This window comes from Mauremys reevesii, linkage group 1 (assembly GCF_016161935.1).
Source record: "Mauremys reevesii isolate NIE-2019 linkage group 1, ASM1616193v1, whole genome shotgun sequence".
NCBI classification, from domain to species: Eukaryota; Metazoa; Chordata; order Testudines; family Geoemydidae; genus Mauremys; species Mauremys reevesii.
Window position 1 is genome coordinate 203080139 of NC_052623.1, and position 14754 is coordinate 203094892.

Below are 14754 nucleotides of genomic sequence, written 5' to 3' on the forward strand. Positions count from 1 at the left end.
ACAGCTCCTCACACAACACCCGCCTGGGACCTTGCCCTCACCTACCAGCTCAGCAGCACCCATTTTCCTCAGAAAAACCTCCTCTTGCCACCCTCCCCCTTCCACACTTCACACTCACCTCATCACAAACTCACCCACGGCCCCTTTGGCTTCTCAGGCGCCTCTGGAGGGACGCGGCTGCCCAGGCACGCAGATCCTTCCCTTCAACGCGCACTGGACGGACATTCGAAACACAGCCCTTTCCAGGAGGGAATGCGCTGCTTTTGGACCCTGGCGCCCAGCAGGAAGTCCTGGTACTCTTTTTCTGACGGATGGACCCCGGACTTTCCTTTCCCAAGCAGAAACTAAGGGCGGGCTGATGGCTCTCTTTGCAAGCGGGCGCCATCAGGCTGAGCCACGAGGCGTGCTGCAGGATAGCCCCTCCCCACCAAAAAGCAATGCCGTGACCAGTTCGAACCGAGGTTGCTGCGGCCACGGCGCAGAGTACTAACCACTATACGATCACGGCCAGGCGCTGGCAGCAGCCCAGCGGAAAATGCTCAGCTCTGCGCTCTCGGGCGACCACCTACCTCGCCGGCGGCCACAGGTATTTCTCAAGTCTCCCCATTACAGTCACAGGTAAAACCCTGAGCAAAGGAAAAAAGACAGGAAGGCAATCCCATGCCTGTCCCTTTTTCTGTCTTCCTCCACCCCTGGACCAAGTCCCTCCCGTTTGTCTGGGCCATTGTCCTCATGGCCCTGGCCAGCCTATTTCCTTTGCCGCTCGGAACGTGCCCCCACGTGCAGGGCCCGGGGCGGAAGGCCAGGGAGAGGCTTTGGCTCGGGCCAGCCTGTCCTTGCGGTAATTGTCTCTCTGGAGGTGAAAGTCATCAGTGCGGGGTGCGAAGGGAAGGGGCCGTAGAAGGAGAATGCAAGGCATGTGGTGGGCAGGCCAGGGATTTCTTGGTCCCCCCTTCAAAAGGGGTCCGCCTCCCCGTCGGGGAATCGAACCCCGGTCTCCCGCGTGACAGGCGGGGATACTCACCACTATACTAACGAGGAAAGGGGCACGGTGAGTGGCCCCAGCTCCCACACACCAGCTATGGTCAGCGTCCACCTACACCGTCGCATGGGCCCCAGCAGGCAACAACACCCCTGGCCCTCTTCTGCTTCCCAAAGCCTTTGGCCGCAGCAACAAACAGCCCTGGGAAAAGCCCTGGCCCTCCTCACCTGCCCTTGCCCAGCAGGACGCCTTTTCGGGCCTACACAGCTCCTCACACAACACCCGCCTGGGACCTTGCCCTCACCTACCAGCTCAGCAGCACCCATTTTCCTCAGAAAAACCTCCTCTTGCCACCCTCCCCCTTCCACACTTCACACTCACCTCATCACAAACTCACCCACGGCCCCTTTGGCTTCTCAGGCGCCTCTGGAGGGACGCGGCTGCCCAGGCACGCAGATCCTTCCCTTCAACGCGCACTGGACGGACATTCGAAACACAGCCCTTTCCAGGAGGGAATGCGCTGCTTTTGGACCCTGGCGCCCAGCAGGAAGTCCTGGTACTCTTTTTCTGACGGATGGACCCCCCGGACTTTCCTTTCCCAAGCAGAAACTAAGGACGGGCTGATGGCTCTCTTTGCAACCGGACGCCATCAGGCTGAGCCACGAGGCGTGCTGCAGGATAGCCCCTCCCCACCAAAAAGCAATGCCGTGACCCGGATTCGAACCGAGGTTGCTGCGGCCACGGCGCAGAGTACTAACCACTATACGATCACGGCCAGGCGCTGGCAGCAGCCCAGCGGAAAATGCTCAGCTCTGCGCTCTCGGGGCGGCCACCTACCTCGCCGGCGGCCACAGGTATTTCTCAAGTCTCCCCATTACAGTCACAGGTAAAACCCTGAGCAAAGGAAAAAAGACAGGAAGGCAATCCCATGCCTGTCCCTTTTTCTGTCTTCCTCCACCCCTGGACCAAGTCCTCCCCGTTTGTCTGGGCCATTGTCCTCATGGCCCTGGCCAGCCTATTTCCCTTTGCCGCTCGGAAACGTGCCCCCACGTGCAGGGCCCGGGGGCGGAAGGCCAGGGAGAGGCTTTGGCTCGGGCCAGCCTGTCCTTGCGCGGTAATTGTCTCTCTGGAGGTGAAAGTCATCAGTGCGTGTGCGAAGGGAAGGGGCCGTAGAAGGAGAATGCAAGGCATGTGGTGGGCAGGCCAGGGATTTCTTGGTCCCCCCTTCAAAAGGGGTCCGCCTCCCCGTCGGGGAATCGAACCCCGGTCTCCCGCGTGACAGGCGGGGATACTCACCACTATACTAACGAGGAAAGGGGCACGGTGAGTGGCCCCAGCTCCCACACACCAGCTATGGTCAGCGTCCACCTACACCGTCGCATGGGCCCCAGCAGGCAACAACACCCCTGGCCCTCTTCTGCTTCCCAAAGCCTTTGGCCGCAGCAACAAACAGCCCTGGGAAAAGCCCTGGCCCTCCTCACCTGCCCTTGCCCAGCAGGACGCCTTTCGGGCCTACACAGCTCCTCACACAACACCCGCCTGGGACCTTGCCCTCACCTACCAGCTCAGCAGCACCCATTTTCCTCAGAAAAACCTCCTCTTGCCACCCTCCCCCTTCCACACTTCACACTCACCTCATCACAAACTCACCCACGGCCCCTTTGGCTTCTCAGGCGCCTCTGGAGGACGCGGCTGCCCAGGCACGCAGATCCTTCCCTTCAACGCGCACTGGGCGGACATTGAAACACAGCCCTTTCCAGGAGGGAATGCGCTGCCTTTGGACCCTGGCGCCCAGCCGGCAGTCCTGGTCCTCTGTTTCTGACGGATGGACCCCCCGGACTTGCCTGTCCCACGCAGAAACTAAGGACGGGCTGTTGGCTCTCTTTGCAACCGGACGCCATCAGGCTGAGCCACGAGGCGTGCTGCAGGATAGCCCCTCCCCACCAAAAAGCAATGCCGTGACCAGTTCGAACCGAGGTTGCTGCGGCCACGGCGCAGAGTACTAACCACTATACGATCACGGCCAGGCGCTGGCAGCAGCCCAGCGGAAAATGCTCAGCTCTGCGCTCTCGGGCGACCACCTACCTCGCCGGCGGCCACAGGTATTTCTCAAGTCTCCCCATTACAGTCACAGGTAAAACCCTGAGCAAAGGAAAAAAGACAGGAAGGCAATCCCATGCCTGTCCCTTTTTCTGTCTTCCTCCACCCCTGGACCAAGTCCCTCCCCGTTTGTCTGGGCCATTGTCCTCATGGCCCTGGCCAGCCTATTTCCTTTGCCGCTCGGAAACGTGCCCCCACGTGCAGGGCCCGGGGGCGGAAGGCCAGGGAGAGGCTTTGGCTCGGGCCAGCCTGTCCTTGCGCGGTAATTGTCTCTCTGGAGGTGAAAGTCATCAGTGCGGGGTGCGAAGGGAAGGGGCCGTAGAAGGAGAATGCAAGGCATGTGGTGGGCAGGCCAGGGATTTCTTGGTCCCCCTTCAAAGGGGTCCGCCTCCCCGTCGGGAATCGAACCCGGTCTCCCGTGACAGGCGGGGATACTCACCACTATACTAACGAGGAAAGGGGCACGGTGAGTGGCCCCAGCTCCCACACACCAGCTATGGTCAGCGTCCACCTACACCGTCGCATGGGCCCCAGCAGGCAACAACACCCCTGGCCCTCTTCTGCTTCCCAAAGCCTTTGGCCGCAGCAACAAACAGCCCTGGGAAAAGCCCTGGCCCTCCTCACCTGCCCTTGCCCAGCAGGGCGCCTTTCGGGCCTACACAGCTCCTCACACAACACCCGCCTGGGACCTTGCCCTCACCTACCAGCTCAGCAGCACCCATTTTCCTCAGAAAAACCTCCTCTTGCCACCCTCCCCTTCCACACTTCACACTCACCTCATCACAAACTCACCCACGGCCCCTTTGGCTTCTCAGGCGCCTCTGGAGGGACGCGGCTGCCCAGGCACGCAGATCCTTCCCTTCAACGCACTGGACGGACATTGAAACACAGCCCTTTCCAGGAGGGAATGCGCTGCTTTTGGACCCTGGCGCCCAGCAGGAAGTCCTGGTACTCTTTTTCTGACGGATGGACCCCGGACTTTCCTTTCCCAAGCAGAAACTAAGGGCGGGCTGATGGCTCTCTTTGCAAGCGGACGCCATCAGGCTGAGCCACGAGGCGTGCTGCAGGATAGCCCCTCCCCACCAAAAGCAATGCCGTGACCCGGATTCGAACCGAGGTTGCTGCGGCCACGGCGCAGAGTACTAACCACTATACGATCACGGCCAGGCGCTGGCAGCAGCCCAGCGGAAAATGCTCAGCTCTGCGCTCTCGGGCGACCACCTACCTCGCCGGCGGCCACAGGTATTTCTCAAGTCTCCCCATTACAGTCACAGGTAAAACCTGAGCAAAGGAAAAAGACAGGAAGGCAATCCCATGCCTGTCCCTTTTCTGTCTTCCTCCACCCCTGGACCAAGTCCCTCCCCGTTTGTCTGGGCCATTGTCCTCATGGCCCTGGCCAGCCTATTTCCCTTTGCCGCTCGAAACGTGCCCCACGTGCAGGGCCCGGGGCGGAAGGCCAGGGAGAGGCTTTGGCTCGGGCCAGCCTGTCCTTGCGCGGTAATTGTCTCTCTGGAGGTGAAAGTCATCAGTGCGGGTGCGAAGGAAGGGGCCGTGAAGGAGAATGCAAGGCATGTGGTGGGCAGGCCAGGGATTTCTTGGTCCCCCTTCAAAGGGGTCCGCCTCCCCGTCGGGAATCAGACCCGGTCTCCTGCGTGACAGGCGGGGATACTCACCACTATACTAACGAGGAAAGGGGCACGGTGAGTGGCCCCAGCTCCCACACACCAGCTATGGTCAGCGTCCACCTACACCGTCGCATGGGCCCCAGCAGGCAACAACACCCCTGGCCCTCTTCTGCTTCCCAAAGCCTTTGGCCGCAGCAACAAACAGCCCTGGGAAAAGCCCTGGCCCTCCTCACCTGCCCTTGCCCAGCAGGACGCCTTTTCGGGCCTACACAGCTCCTCACACAACACCCGCCTGGGACCTTGCCCTCACCTACCAGCTCAGCAGCACCCATTTTCCTCAGAAAAACCTCCTCTTGCCACCCTCCCCCTTCCACACTTCACACTCACCTCATCACAAACTCACCCACGGCCCCTTTGGCTTCTCAGGCGCCTCTGGAGGGACGCGGCTGCCCAGGCACGCAGATCCTTCCCTTCAACGCGCACTGGACGGACATTCGAAACACAGCCCTTTCCAGGAGGGAATGCGCTGCTTTTGGACCCTGGCGCCCAGCAGGAAGTCCTGGTACTCTTTTTCTGACGGATGGACCCCCCGGACTTTCCTTTCCCAAGCAGAAACTAAGGACGGGCTGATGGCTCTCTTTGCAAACGGACGCCATCAGGCTGAGCCACGAGGCGTGCTGCAGGATAGCCCCTCCCCACCAAAAAGCAATGCCGTGACCCGGATTCGAACCGAGGTTGCTGCGGCCACGGCGCAGAGTACTAACCACTATACGATCACGGCCAGGCGCTGGCAGCAGCCCAGCGGAAAATGCTCAGCTCTGCGCTCTCGGGGCGGCCACCTACCTCGCCGGCGGCCACAGGTATTTCTCAAGTCTCCCCATTACAGTCACAGGTAAAACCCTGAGCAAAGGAAAAAAGACAGGAAGGCAATCCCATGCCTGTCCCTTTTTCTGTCTTCCTCCACCCCTGGACCAAGTCCCTCCCCGTTTGTCTGGGCCATTGTCCTCATGGCCCTGGCCAGCCTATTTCCCTTTGCCGCTCGGAAACGTGCCCCCACGTGCAGGGCCCGGGGGCGGAAGGCCAGGGAGAGGCTTTGGCTCGGGCCAGCCTGTCCTTGCGCGGTAATTGTCTCTCTGGAGGTGAAAGTCATCAGTGCGGGGTGCGAAGGGAAGGGGCCGTAGAAGGAGAATGCAAGGCATGTGGTGGGCAGGCCAGGGATTTCTTGGTCCCCCCTTCAAAAGGGGTCCGCCTCCCCGTCGGGGAATCGAACCCCGGTCTCCCGCGTGACAGGCGGGGATACTCACCACTATACTAACGAGGAAAGGGGCACGGTGAGTGGCCCCAGCTCCCACACACCAGCTATGGTCAGCGTCCACCTACACCGTCGCATGGGCCCCAGCAGGCAACAACACCCTGGCCCTCTTCTGCTTCCCAAAGCCTTTGGCCGCAGCAACAAACAGCCCTGGGAAAAGCCCTGGCCCTCCTCACCTGCCCTTGCCCAGCAGGACGCCTTTTCGGGCCTACACAGCTCCTCACACAACACCCGCCTGGGACCTTGCCCTCACCTACCAGCTCAGCAGCACCCATTTTCCTCAGAAAAACCTCCTCTTGCCACCCTCCCCCTTCCACACTTCACACTCACCTCATCACAAACTCACCCACGGCCCCTTTGGCTTCTCAGGCGCCTCTGGAGGGACGCGGCTGCCCAGGCACGCAGATCCTTCCCTTCAACGCGCACTGGACGGACATTCGAAACACAGCCCTTTCCAGGAGGGAATGCGCTGCTTTTGGACCCTGGCGCCCAGCAGGAAGTCCTGGTACTCTTTTTCTGACGGATGGACCCCCCGGACTTTCCTTTCCCAAGCAGAAACTAAGGACGGGCTGATGGCTCTCTTTGCAAACGGACGCCATCAGGCTGAGCCACGAGGCGTGCTGCAGGATAGCCCCTCCCCACCAAAAAGCAATGCCGTGACCCGGATTCGAACCGAGGTTGCTGCGGCCACGGCGCAGAGTACTAACCACTATACGATCACGGCCAGGCGCTGGCAGCAGCCCAGCGGAAAATGCTCAGCTCTGCGCTCTCAGGGCGGCCACCTACCTCGCCGGCCACAGGTATTTCTCAAGTCTCCCCATTACAGTCACAGGTAAAACCCTGAGCAAAGGAAAAAAGACAGGAAGGCAATCCCATGCCTGTCCCTTTTTCTGTCTTCCTCCACCCCTGGACCAAGTCCCTCCCCGTTTGTCTGGGCCATTGTCCTCATGGCCCTGGCCAGCCTATTTCCCTTTGCCGCTCGGAAACGTGCAGGGCCCGGGGGCGGAAGGCCAGGGAGAGGCTTTGGCTCGGGCCAGCCTGTCATTGATCTGTAATTGTCTCTCTGGAGGTGAAAGTCATCAGTGCGGGGTGCGAAGGGAAGGGGCCGTAGAAGGAGAATGCAAGGCATGTGGTGGGCAGGCCAGGGATTTCTTGGTCCCCCCTTCAAAAGGGGTCCGCCTCCCCGTCGGGGAATCGAACCCCGGTCTCCCGCGTGACAGGCGGGGATACTCACCACTATACTAACGAGGAAAGGGGCACGGTGAGTGGCCCCAGCTCCCACACACCAGCTATGGTCAGCGTCCACCTACACCGTCGCATGGGCCCCAGCAGGCAACAACACCCCTGGCCCTCTTCTGCTTCCCAAAGCCTTTGGCCGCAGCAACAAACAGCCCTGGGAAAAGCCCTGGCCCTCCTCACCTGCCCTTGCCCAGCAGGACGCCTTTTCGGGCCTACACAGCTCCTCACACAACACCCGCCTGGGACCTTGCCCTCACCTACCAGCTCAGCAGCACCCATTTTCCTCAGAAAAACCTCCTCTTGCCACCCTCCCCGTTCCACACTTCACACTCACCGCATCACAAACTCACCCACGGCCCCTGTGGCTTCTCAGGCGCCTCTGGAGGGACGCGGCTGCCCAGGCACGCAGATCCTTCCCTTCAACGCGCACTGGACGGACATTCGAAACACAGCCCTTTCCAGGAGGGAATGCGCTGCTTTTGGACCCTGGCGCCCAGCAGGAAGTCCTGGTACTCTTTTTCTGACGGATGGACCCCCCGGACTTTCCTTTCCCAAGCAGAAACTAAGGACGGGCTGATGGCTCTCTTTGCAAGCGGACGCCATCAGGCTGAGCCACGAGGCCTGTTGCAGGATACCCCCTACCCACCAAAAAGCAAAGCCGTGACCAGTTCGAACCGAGGTTGCTGCGGCCACGGCGCAGAGTACTAACCACTATACGATCACGGCCAGGCGCTGGCAGCAGCCCAGCGGAAAATGCTCAGCTCTGCGCTCTCGGGGCGGCCACCTACCTCGCCGGCGGCCACAGGTATTTCTCAAGTCTCCCCATTACAGTCACAGGTAAAACCCTGAGCAAAGGAAAAAAGACAGGAAGGCAATCCCATGCCTGTCCCTTTTTCTGTCTTCCTCCACCCCTGGACCAAGTCCCTCCCCGTTTGTCTGGGCCATTGTCCTCATGGCCCTGGCCAGCCTATTTCCCTTTGCCGCTCGGAAACGTGCCCCCACGTGCAGGGCCCGGGGGCGGAAGGCCAGGGAGAGGCTTTGGCTCGGGCCAGCCTGTCCTTGCGCGGTAATTGTCTCTCTGGAGGTGAAAGTCATCAGTGCGGGGTGCGAAGGGAAGGGGCCGTAGAAGGAGAATGCAAGGCATGTGGTGGGCAGGCCAGGGATTTCTTGGTCCCCCCTTCAAAAGGGGTCCGCCTCCCCGTCGGGGAATCAAACCCCGGTCTCCCGCGTGACAGGCGGGGATACTCACCACTATACTAACGAGGAAAGGGGCACGGTGAGTGGCCCCAGCTCCCACACACCAGCTATGGTCAGCGTCCACCTACACCGTCGCATGGGCCCCAGCAGGCAACAACACCCCTGGCCCTCTTCTGCTTCCCAAAGCCTTTGGCCGCAGCAACAAACAGCCCTGGGAAAAGCCCTGGCCCTCCTCACCTGCCCTTGCCCAGCAGGACGCCTTTTCGGGCCTACACAGCTCCTCACACAACACCCGCCTGGGACCTTGCCCTCACCTACCAGCTCAGCAGCACCCATTTTCCTCAGAAAAACCTCCTCTTGCCACCCTCCCCCTTCCACACTTCACACTCACCTCATCACAAACTCACCCACGGCCCCTTTGGCTTCTCAGGCGCCTCTGGATGGACGCGGCTGCCCAGGCACGCAGATCCTTCCCTTCAACGCGCACTGGACGGACATTCGAAACACAGCCCTTTCCAGGAGGGAATGCGCTGCTTTTGGACCCTGGCGCCCAGCAGGAAGTCCTGGTACTCTTTTTCTGACGGATGGACCCCCCGGACTTTCCTTTCCCAAGCAGAAACTAAGGACGGGCTGATGGCTCTCTTTGCAAACGGACGCCATCAGGCTGAGCCACGAGGCGTGCTGCAGGATAGCCCCTCCCCACCAAAAAGCAATGCCGTGACCCGGATTCGAACCGAGGTTGCTGCGGCCACGGCGCAGAGTACTAACCACTATACGATCACGGCCAGGCGCTGGCAGCAGCCCAGCGGAAAATGCTCAGCTCTGCGCTCTCGGGGCGGCCACCTACCTCGCCGGCGGCCACAGGTATTTCTCAAGTCTCCCCATTACAGTCACAGGTAAAACCCTGAGCAAAGGAAAAAAGACAGGAAGGCAATCCCATGCCTGTCCCTTTTTCTGTCTTCCTCCACCCCTGGACCAAGTCCCTCCCCATTTGTCTGGGACATTGTCCTCATGGCCCTGGCCAGCCTATTTCCCTTTGCCGCTCGGAAACGTGCAGGGCCCGGGGGCGGAAGGCCAGGGAGAGGCTTTGGCTCGGGCCAGCCTGTCCTTGCGCGGTAATTGTCTCTCTGGAGGTGAAAGTCATCAGTGCGGGGTGCGAAGGGAAGGGGCCGTAGAAGGAGAATGCAAGGCATGTGGTGGGCAGGCCAGGGATTTCTTGGTCCCCCCTTCAAAAGGGGTCCGCCTCCCCGTCGGGGAATCAGACCCGGTCTCCCGCGTGACAGGCGGGGATACTCACCACTATACTAACGAGGAAAGGGGCACGGTGAGTGGCCCCAGCTCCCACACACCAGCTATGGTCAGCGTCCACCTACACCGTCGCATGGGCCCCAGCAGGCAACAACACCCCTGGCCCTCTTCTGCTTCCCAAAGCCTTTGGCCGCAGCAACAAACAGCCCTGGGAAAAGCCCTGGCCCTCCTCACCTGCCCTTGCCCAGCAGGACGCCTTTTCGGGCCTACACAGCTCCTCACACAACACCCGCCTGGGACCTTGCCCTCACCTACCAGCTCAGCAGCACCCATTTTCCTCAGAAAAACCTCCTCTTGCCACCCTCCCCCTTCCACACTTCACACTCACCTCATCACAAACTCACCCACGGCCCCTTTGGCTTCTCAGGCGCCTCTGGAGGGACGTGGCTGCCCAGGCACGCAGATCCTTCCCTTCAACGCGCACTGGACGGACATTCGAAACACAGCCCTTTCCAGGAGGGAATGCGCTGCTTTTGGACCCTGGCGCCCAGCAGGAAGTCCTGGTACTCTTTTTCTGACGGATGGACCCCCCGGACTTTCCTTTCCCAAGCAGAAACTAAGGACGGGCTGATGGCTCTCTTTGCAAACGGACGCCATCAGGCTGAGCCACGAGGCGTGCTGCAGGATAGCCCCTCCCCACCAAAAAGCAATGCCGTGACCCGGATTCGAACCGAGGTTGCTGCGGCCACGGCGCAGAGTACTAACCACTATACGATCACGGCCAGGCGCTGGCAGCAGCCCAGCGGAAAATGCTCAGCTCTGCGCTCTCGGGGCGGCCACCTACCTCGCCGGCGGCCACAGGTATTTCTCAAGTCTCCCCATTAGCGTCACAGGTATAAACCTGAGCAAAGGAAAAAAGACAGGAAGGCAATCCCATGCCTGTCCCTTTTTCTGTCTTCCTCCACCCCTGGACCAAGTCCCTCCCCGTTTGTCTGGGCCATTGTCCTCATGGCCCTGGCCAGCCTATTTCCCTTTGCCGCTCGGAAACGTGCCCCCACGTGCAGGGCCCGGGGGCGGAAGGCCAGGGAGAGGCTTTGGCTCGGGCCAGCCTGTCCTTGCGCGGTAATTGTCTCTCTGGAGGTGAAAGTCATCAGTGCGGGGTGCGAAGGGAAGGGGCCGTAGAAGGAGAATGCAAGGCATGTGGTGGGCAGGCCAGGGATTTCTTGGTCCCCCCTTCAAAAGGGGTCCGCCTCCCCGTCGGGGAATCGAACCCCGGTCTCCCGCGTGACAGGCGGGGATACTCACCACTATACTAACGAGGAAAGGGGCACGGTGAGTGGCCCCAGCTCCCACACACCAGCTATGGTCAGCGTCCACCTACACCGTCGCATGGGCCCCAGCAGGCAACAACACCCCTGGCCCTCTTCTGCTTCCCAAAGCCTTTGGCCGCAGCAACAAACAGCCCTGGGAAAAGCCCTGGCCCTCCTCACCTGCCCTTGCCCAGCAGGACGCCTTTTCGGGCCTACACAGCTCCTCACACAACACCCGCCTGGGACCTTGCCCTCACCTACCAGCTCAGCAGCACCCATTTTCCTCAGAAAAACCTCCTCTTGCCACCCTCCCCCTTCCACACTTCACACTCACCTCATCACAAACTCACCCACGGCCCCTTTGGCTTCTCAGGCGCCTCTGGAGGGACGCGGCTGCCCAGGCACGCAGATCCTTCCCTTCAACGCGCACTGGACGGACATTCGAAACACAGCCCTTTCCAGGAGGGAATGCGCTGCTTTTGGACCCTGGCGCCCAGCAGGAAGTCCTGGTACTCTTTTTCTGACGGATGGACCCCCCGGACTTTCCTTTCCCAAGCAGAAACTAAGGACGGGCTGATGGCTCTCTTTGCAAACGGACGCCATCAGGCTGAGCCACGCGTGCTGCAGGATAGCCCCTCCCCACAAAAGCAATGCCGTGACCCGGATTCGAACCGAGGTTGCTGCGGCACGGCGCAGAGTACTAACCACTATCACGACACGCCCAGGCGCTGGCAGCAGCCCAGCGGAAAATGCTCAGCTCTGCGCTCTCGGCGGCCACCTACCTCGCGGCGGCCACAGGTATTTCTCAAGTCTCCCCATTACAGTCACAGGTAAAACCTGAGCAGAAAAAGACAGGAAGGCAATCCCATGCCTGTCCCTTTTCTGTCTTCCTCCACCCCTGGACCAAGTCCCTCCCCGTTTGTCTGGGCCATTGTCCTCATGGCCCTGGCCAGCCTATTTCCTTTGCCGCTGGAAGCGTGCCCCACGTGCAGGGCCCGGGGCGGAAGGCCAGGAGAGGCTTTGGCTCGGGCCAGCCTGTCCTTGCTGCGGTAATTGTCTCTCTGGAGGTGAAAGTCATCAGTGGTGGGTGCCAGAAGGGGATTTCTTGGTCCCCCTTCAAGGGGTCCGCCTCCGAGAATCGGGAATCAAACCCCCGGATCTCCCGCGTGACAGGCGGGGATACCACCACTATACTAACGAGGAAAGGGGCACGTGAGTGGCCCCAGCTCCCACACACCAGCTATGGTCAGCGTCCACCTACACCGTCGCATGGGCCCCAGCAGGCAACAAACCCCTGGCCCTGGCCCTCTTCTGCTTCCCAAAGCCTTTGGCCGCAGCAACAAACAGCCCTGGGAAAAGCCCTGGCCCTCCTCACCTGCCCTTGCCCAGCAGGACGCCTTTTCGGGCCTACACAGCTCCTCACACAACACCCGCCTGGGACCTTGCCCTCACCTACCAGCTCAGCAGCACCCATTTTCCTCAGAAAAACCTCCTCTTGCCACCCTCCCTTCCACACTTCACACTCACCTCATCACAAACTCACCCACGGCCCCTTTGGCTTCTCAGGCGCCTCTGGAGGACGCGGCTGCCCAGGCACGCAGATCCTTCCCTTCAACGCGCACTGGACGGACATTGAAACACAGCCCTTTCCAGGAGGGAATGCGCTGCTTTTGGACCCTGGCGCCCAGCAGGAAGTCCTGGTACTCTTTTTCTGACGGATGGACCCCCCGGACTTTCCTTTCCCAAGCAGAAACTAAGGACGGGCTGATGGCTCTCTTTGCAAACGGACGCCATCAGGCTGAGCCACAGGCGTGCTGCAGGATAGCCCCTCCCCACCAAAAAGCAATGCCGTGACCGGATTCGAACCGAGGTTGCTGCGGCCACGGCGCAGAGTACTAACCACTATACGATCACGGCCAGGCGCTGGCAGCAGCCCAGCGGAAAATGCTCAGCTCTGCGCTCTCGGGGCGGCCACCTACCTCGCCGGCGGCCACAGGTATTTCTCAAGTCTCCCCATTACAGTCACAGGTAAAACCCTGAGCAAAGGAAAAAAGACAGGAAGGCAATCCCATGCCTGTCCCTTTTTCTGTCTTCCTCCACCCCTGGACCAAGTCCCTCCCCGTTTGTCTGGGCCATTGTCCTCATGGCCCTGGCCAGCCTATTTCCCTTTGCCGCTCGGAAACGTGCCCCCACGTGCAGGGCCCGGGGGCGGAAGGCCAGGGAGAGGCTTTGGCTCGGGCCAGCCTGTCCTTGCGCGGTAATTGTCTCTCTGGAGGTGAAAGTCATCAGTGCGGGGTGCGAAGGGAAGGGGCCGTAGAAGGAGAATGCAAGGCATGTGGTGGGCAGGCCAGGGATTTCTTGGTCCCCCCTTCAAAAGGGGTCCGCCTCCCCGTCGGGGAATCGAACCCCGGTCTCCCGCGTGACAGGCAGGGATACTCACCACTATACTAACGAGGAAAGGGGCACGGTGAGTGGCCCCAGCTCCCACACACCAGCTATGGTCTGCGTCCACCTACACCGTCGCATGGGCCCCAGCAGGCAACAACAGCCCTGGCCCTCTTCTGCTTCCCAAAGCCTTTGGCCGCAGCAACAAACAGCCCTGGGAAAAGCCCTGGCCCTCCTCACCTGCCCTTGCCCAGCAGGACGCCTTTTCGGGCCTACACAGCTCCTCACACAACACCCGCCTGGGACCTTGCCCTCACCTACCAGCTCAGCAGCACCCATTTTCCTCAGAAAAACCTCCTCTTGCCACCCTCCCCCTTCCACACTTCACACTCACCTCATCACAAACTCACCCACGGCCCCTTTGGCTTCTCAGGCGCCTCTGGAGGGACGCGGCTGCCCAGGCACGCAGATCCTTCCCTTCAACGCGCACTGGACGGACATTCGAAACACAGCCCTTTCCAGGAGGGAATGCGCTGCTTTTGGACCCTGGCGCCCAGCAGGAAGTCCTGGTACTCTTTTTCTGACGGATGGACCCCCCGGACTTTCCTTTCCCAAGCAGAAACTAAGGACGGGCTGATGGCTCTCTTTGCAAACGGACGCCATCAGGCTGAGCCACGAGGCGTGCTGCAGGATAGCCCCTCCCCACCAAAAAGCAATGCCGTGACCCGGATTCGAACCGAGGTTGCTGCGGCCACGGCGCAGAGTACTAACCACTATACGATCACGGCCAGGCGTTGGCAGCAGCCCAGCGGAAAATGCTCAGCTCTGCGCTCTCAGGGCGGCCACCTACCTCGCCGGCGGCCACAGGTATTTCTCAAGTCTCCCCATTACAGTCACAGGTAAAACCCTGAGCAAAGGAAAAAAGACAGGAAGGCAATCCCATGCCTGTCCCTTTTTCTGTCTTCCTCCACCCCTGGACCAAGTCCCTCCCCGTTTGTCTGGGCCATTGTCCTCATGGCCCTGGCCAGCCTATTTCCCTTTGCCGCTCAGAAACGTGCCCCCACGTGCAGGGCCCGGGGGCAGAAGGCCAGGGAGAGGCTTTGGCTAGGACCAGCCTGTCCTTGCGCGGTAATTGTCTCTCTGGAGGTGAAAGTCATCAGTGCGGGGTGCGAAGGGAAGGGGCCGTAGAAGGAGAATGCAAGGCATGTGGTGGGCAGGCCAGGGATTTCTTGGTCCCCCTTCAAAGGGGTCCGCCTCCCGTCGGGAATCGAACCCGGTCTCCCGTGACAGGCGGGGATACTCACCACTATACTAACGAGGAAAGGGGCACGGTGAGTGGCCCCAGCTCCACACACC

The 14754-nt window shown here is 60.8% G+C and overlaps 7 non-coding genes across 7 annotated transcripts; all 7 read right to left on the bottom strand.

The window, feature by feature from the left end:
• Positions 1–969: 969 nt before the first annotated feature.
• TRNAD-GUC lies at positions 970–1041 on the bottom strand. Its single transcript has one exon. It is a non-coding gene; the product is annotated as a tRNA-Asp (tRNA).
• Positions 1042–2223: 1182 nt separating this feature from the next.
• TRNAD-GUC lies at positions 2224–2295 on the bottom strand. Its single transcript has one exon. It is a non-coding gene; the product is annotated as a tRNA-Asp (tRNA).
• A 3661-nt stretch (positions 2296–5956) lies between these two features.
• Positions 5957–6028, bottom strand: TRNAD-GUC. Its single transcript has one exon. It is a non-coding gene; the product is annotated as a tRNA-Asp (tRNA).
• Positions 6029–7198: 1170 nt separating this feature from the next.
• On the bottom strand, positions 7199–7270 carry TRNAD-GUC. Its single transcript has one exon. It is a non-coding gene; the product is annotated as a tRNA-Asp (tRNA).
• Positions 7271–8452: 1182 nt separating this feature from the next.
• Positions 8453–8524, bottom strand: TRNAD-GUC. The gene has a single exon. It is a non-coding gene; the product is annotated as a tRNA-Asp (tRNA).
• Positions 8525–10953: 2429 nt separating this feature from the next.
• Positions 10954–11025, bottom strand: TRNAD-GUC. Its single transcript has one exon. It is a non-coding gene; the product is annotated as a tRNA-Asp (tRNA).
• A 2373-nt stretch (positions 11026–13398) lies between these two features.
• Positions 13399–13470, bottom strand: TRNAD-GUC. The gene has a single exon. It is a non-coding gene; the product is annotated as a tRNA-Asp (tRNA).
• Between the last annotated feature and the right edge of the window lie 1284 nt (positions 13471–14754).